Source organism: Macaca fascicularis, chromosome 14 (genome assembly GCF_037993035.2).
Source record: "Macaca fascicularis isolate 582-1 chromosome 14, T2T-MFA8v1.1".
Classification (NCBI taxonomy): domain Eukaryota; kingdom Metazoa; phylum Chordata; class Mammalia; order Primates; family Cercopithecidae; genus Macaca; species Macaca fascicularis.
The window spans coordinates 41,468,742-41,474,741 of record NC_088388.1 but is presented as its reverse complement, the minus strand read 5'-3'; the positions used below and the strand labels follow the sequence as shown (position 1 = coordinate 41,474,741).

General features: G+C 33.4%; 1 long non-coding RNA gene across 1 annotated transcript in view; it reads right to left on the bottom strand.

Annotated features, from left to right (window-relative positions):
* Positions 1–854: 854 nt before the first annotated feature.
* Positions 855–6,000, bottom strand: part of LOC135967246 (uncharacterized) — a 56,451-nt gene continuing 51,305 nt past the window's right edge. Inside the window, exon 3 of the long non-coding RNA XR_010581247.1 lies at positions 855–1,277. This is a non-coding gene — a long non-coding RNA (uncharacterized lncRNA). The remainder of the gene's footprint in view (positions 1,278–6,000) is intronic.

The following is a 6,000-nucleotide window of genomic DNA, read 5'->3' as shown; positions in this document are numbered from 1 at the left end:
TTTTTATTGTTCTGTGTTATTGGAGGTTGGATTAATTAGGATAGGCTAGATTGTGTTGCATTATAATTAACTACATAGCAAATAAAAATAGTAACATAAACGGGTTTTTTTATGTTCCACATGCATGATCATAGTTACATGGTAAATCAATTTGTATACCTTTAGTATTCTTTAATATTATTCCTTAATATTTTTATGTTCTTTAAAATAGTTTCTTTAAGAATTATATTGTATTTCCTCATGTTAAGTTACTCAAATTAGTTTCTTGGGGCAGCCATAGCAAATTACCATGAACTTCATGGCTTAAAACAACAGAAATTCATTCTTGCAGTTAAGGAGGTTAGAAGTCTGAAATCAAGGTGCTGAGAGTGGTACATTTCCTCTGAAATCTCTGAGAAAATATCCTTTCTTGCCTTTTTTAGATTCTGGTAGTTCCGGGCATTCCTTGACTTGTAGAAGCGTGGTTCCTATTTCTTCCTTCACCTTTACACAGATTTTCACATGGTCTTCTTCTTCAGGTTTCTCTGCTGTTCTTCTCTTACAAGGACACTTGCCACTACATTTACGGCCCACCCTAACTCAAGATGGTCTTATCCTTAACTTAGTTATATCTCTAAAAACACCTTTTCCAAATAAACATATTTCCAGGTTCTTGGTGGACTGATCTGCTTGGAGTGGAGGTAGGAGGCACCGTTCAAGCCACTATGGTACAACAGTTTACTACATCTAAGTATTTCTGGTTTAAATGTTAAATTTTATAAGGTACATAAAGAGTTCAGATCTGAGTAAAGATTGAATTATGGGAGAGAAAAGCCTGGAGATAGAAAACAAATAAGAATTCAAGTACAATAATGAAAACAATTCAAATATGGGAAACTAATAATATTTGTACTAGAAGGGGGTTAAATGTGAGCCATTTAACAAAAGTATTTTACAGGTTTAGAAAATGTTTGGGAAAGGGCCACTAACAAGTCTATCACGGAGCATAAGCATATTTGTAAACAAAGCTAACTTTTGATTTTGAATATGCCAAATTTAACGTTTAAAGAGAAATGTTGACTTTTCACCTCTGTTCCCTACAGCTTTCATTATCAACGCATGTTTCTACCCACTCTCAGTCCCTGTTCATGAATTTTGGTGAAGGTTACTCTACATTTACAGGCATTGAATAAAGCAGCAGAATATTTTACCAATATATTCTAAACTTGAAAAATGTAGGTTCTCGCATTTTAGGATCCTTTTTTTAGGATGCTTCTTCAAGTCGAGTTTCTCAAAAGCTGAAAATAGAATGAGGATTTGAATCAAGTAATTCATGAAGGAAGTGTTCTCATAAGAAACTATTAGAGGAGTGAAGAAAGCAGGAAAGAAGAGAAATCTAAACACAGTTGCTATTTCAAGCAAAATCTTACCTCAGCTTCATCATGCTGGGGACTTCTGGGTGTACATTTTGTCTTAGGTTTAGTCCCAAATCCAAGACACTCTTGGCTAAGGACTTCTCTAGATTAGTACAAACTCAGATACTTCTGCATCTCTGCATGTATAATAAATGTGACTAGAATAGGTGAAAAGCAGACCTTCAAAGATAGTCACAAGTGTGAGTCTTCTATAGTTAACTCTGCACTTCTGTGATCCATTCCCCTGTTACATGAAGTTCACTGTGTCCTGTTAGAGTTTTCTCAAAGTGATGATTACTCACAATTTCTACAGAATAATTTTCAATACAATGTTTGGAATGATCAGCTATATCTAGCTACTGTAGTTTATCCTGACGTGATAACTGATATTGGTTAGGTTCCTCTTCGGTCAACCATCGTTGATTCCACTCACCCTACACTAGTTATTCTATGATAAAAGGAGTTTTTCTGATGAGAAGCATTGCAATTTCTAAGCATGCTCCCAATCGAAAGTTGTAAAAAAAGATATATTGAAAAATGGGTAGTGGCATTACTCAAAAACAAATAAAAGGAAGAAAAAAAAAGTAAGAAAAGATGAAAAAATAAGAGAAAAGAAAAAGGAAAAAGTAACAACAAAAAGATCTTGAAAATATCCAGACGTCACTATATTTATGCAATAGAACAGTTTTTGTTAGTAACAATAAATATGTTACAGGTACCTGAATAACATTAATGCCATTTAATAATCTAATAAGGAGTAAGGAAATATGGGTATAACTATCATTTTATGAAGTTCAAAAGCAAGTAAAACAAAAACATGCATTTTTAGGCATATCAATGTACACATGTGTGAAAAATATATACAATCCAGAGGGTCGGTTTTGTGTGGAGGAAACAGAATTACTATAACAAAGGTATATGTATATACATATATATAATATAGGGGTAACAAAGGAGCTCACAAATGTTCATTATATTAACAAAGTGAACGAATAAATGTAGGCCAAACATGACTCTGTATCTAGTACCAGTGATTATCGCTAATCCATTCTGTGCACCTGTTTTCCAATTAAAAATAAAAATGTTTCAGGTTAACTTATTTGAAAGCACAGCTAAGATTGAGAACGATTATGTTACATGACCTGTAATGAAGCTCAATTTATTTTTCAATCCGCTGAGGCAAATACTAACGGGGAATATTTTATTTGTAAAGGAATTATGATTCAATATTCAGAGAAAAGAGGTTTTTTTTAAAATTAAATATTTTAAAGCATGTGATTTTGCTATATCATAAAGGCATGAAATAAAATATATAATATACTAAAAGTTTAAATTTTATCTCACAATGCCCATTCAAATGCTAAATGAAACACTTCAACAGGAGAGAAATAATGTGTCTGAGTAAACTGACTTCAACAGCCTGAAACAGAATTTGCTTCACAAAGTCACATAACCCAAGTAGTTCAATTACATATCTAATGGAGAGTGTTTAGAAATATGAAGTTTACCTTAAAACATGAAAAATCAAGAGGAGTTATGCATTTAATTTTATATGGAGTTGAGGATCTTCTTAACAATGTGCAAGTTCTGTTTTAACATTCTTATTTCAACAATACAAGAACCTGATAAATTGTTTATTCACATAGACACTTTGACCACTTTAACACAAAGATGGGCCATAGTATATTAATGTACCTGACATGAAGATAAATGACTGCAATTAGCTTTCTCATTAGTTTTAACTAACATTACTTCTTTAGCCATGACTGATTTATCTCCATTTCACTTCTCTAATGCTTCAGGAAATTGTCTGCTAGACATTGAAGGCAGGTAAAGAGAGTTAATTTGAAAATCCGGACAGCAAGTTTCTTTTTTTTTCTTTGGGTTTACTTGAGGCTGACACTCAAGGGAGGATGCATAGACATGTGCTTTTGCCATTAATCTATAGGAAAATGATCAATGATATAAAAAGTGAACATATGAAATATAGTCAGAGAGATATATATATGACATATTTAATGCGACGAAAAAAAGCTAAACATTTTGAACAAGTATCTAAAGAACTCTTGAAAAATCTTGAATTTATGTTTCTGTCTCCCAACCAATGTGTGTAATAATACCACAGAGGGGAGGTATTAAACATAGGGATTGGCACATTGATAAGATGACCTAAATGAGTCCATCAAGAGTTTACAATTATTTTTGGGTGATCAGGTTGCCAAAGTGAGAGCAAAAATGAAATTGTATTTTTCTTCAGATTTACAGAAAGCCATAGAACAGTAGTAGAAAGAGGACTTTGCTTTACCTCAGATCTCAGATGAAGATTCCCCTTTCATGATTTTACGATGATGGCTTGTCTTACAGAAGCCTGTGAGTTCCTTCTGAAAAATCTGTGTGTGCCTGTGACCAGAGTATAGTCTAGAGAAGAATTTTCTATTTTCTCTTCCTCATACCTCCCTCATGTGAAGGTGGTATGGGATTTGTGCAATAAAGTGTTTTTAAACATGAATGTTGGAAAAGAGACAGGTGCTTTTACCCAAAAATCTGAGATCAGAGAGGCTCTCTCTGTCTCTGTGCCTAAGTGGACAATAAATGATTTGCTTATTTAGGTACTTCAATACCAGCTTTAGTTCTACAGTTGAGGAAACACCACCACAGAGGCAGGCAAAACAAAACAAAACAAAACAAAACAAAACATTAACAACAAAAGAAGCCACTTAGACTTGGAGCCTGAGAATAAAAGACCAAGATGTACAATTAGACCAGGGCATACCCTTTGAAATAGCGCTGACAGAAGAGTCACATCTAGAATTAGACATTTCTCTTAAGCAATTCTGGTTTCTTTTAGTGGAAGGAATTAGCAAAGAAAATGGTTAGGTTAGGGGTGCTCACTACTGCTGAAATGACATTGCTTCCAAGACATCTCAGAGGAAAAAAGGAGAAGAAATACATGTTTTAAACTGTGGAGTCCAAAGTCAGATTTGTAATCCAATTTGAATACTATAGTTTTTACCTCAATTTCTTTAATAGTAATTATGTCCTCTGTAGCAATGGAAGTTATTGATTATAAAAACCATTAACATAATTTCGTTCTTGCTTTATTCTACTCTATGAAGAAAACAGTTTCAAAATAATGATGCTTATGACAGTATTAAGTGGTTCACGTAGTTATATACATATTATTATTATTTGCATCTTGTATAATAGTAGATTTGTAGAAAATAAAATCTGTCAAATACTCTCAGTAAAAGTATATAATAAGGAAAAAAGAAAATATAAACAAAAGGGAGAAAGAGAAGGAGGTCATGGTCTTACCTTGAAGTAACACACTTCATAATAAGAAAAACTCACACTAAACTAAGTATTGCACAAGGAAAAATGCAATAAGAAGATGGTAATAAAATATAGCCAAAATACTACGGGAGAAAAAGCAAGTCGTTTTGACTTGGAGTCTAGGGATATTTTTACATCATTGCAGCTTAGCATTAAATAATGAGAAGCACTTCTAAGACTAAGAAGAACTGAGACATCATTCTATACTGAAAGGATTCAGTTTATAATCAAAATAAAACTACATAATTTAGAAAGTAAATGTAATGGGACTATAACTTATTTTTATCCTGATATTAAGCATGAATTATGTTATGGTAGCCTTACTTCTACTTAATTGGAGATTCAGATAGTGGTTGTATTTAATTCCCATATTTTCCACATAGAATCCAGGGAAATTATTTGATATTGCTTAATTTTCTATTTATGTCATTCTATTAATAGTTCTATAATTGTCACTCCTTACCTTTCTCTATCAAAAATATTATTACATTCAAGATTGAAAAGTAAAGATATATTTAGAATGCATATTTTCTAAGAAGTTAGGTGATACTTTGAAAGTATGAAGTTATAGACAGGAAAACGCACAAATACGTCCTTTTGAAATGATACATTCCAAAATTGCGATGGTGAAATTGAAATGTGATGAAAAATAATGCAAATGATTGATTCTTAAGGCACAGACATTAACGATTCACAATGAGCTCTAGAATTCACAGAACTCAATGATATGCAGAAAACAAATACATGGTAGGTGTATAATTTCCTTTTCCAAGGAAGATAAGACCTATACATGAAAGTGATTCACCCCAAAAGAACAAACTGATTGCATTTTCTTGTATTTAAAATGTAATGTATGCTTTCTGAAATGATTTTATTCTTTGATAAATATACATCTAGCAAAAATCAAAATGTGTGAAGCTTTATGTATAATAACAGAACTTGGCCGGGCGCGGTGGCTCAAGCCTATAATCCCAGCACTTTGGGAGGCCGAGACGGGCGGATCACGAGGTCAGGAGATCGAGACCATCCTGGCTAACACGGTGAAACCCCGTCTCTAATAAAAAAATACAAAAAAAAACTAGCCGGGCGAGGTGGCGGGTGCCTGTAGTCCCAGCTACTCGGGAGGCTGAGGCAGGAGAATGGCGTGAACCCGGCAGGCGGAGCTTGCAGTGAGCCGAGATCTGGCCATTGCACTCCAGCCTGGGTGACACAGCAAGACTCCGTCTCAAAAAAAAAAAAAATAAAATAAAATAAAAAATAATAATAATAATAA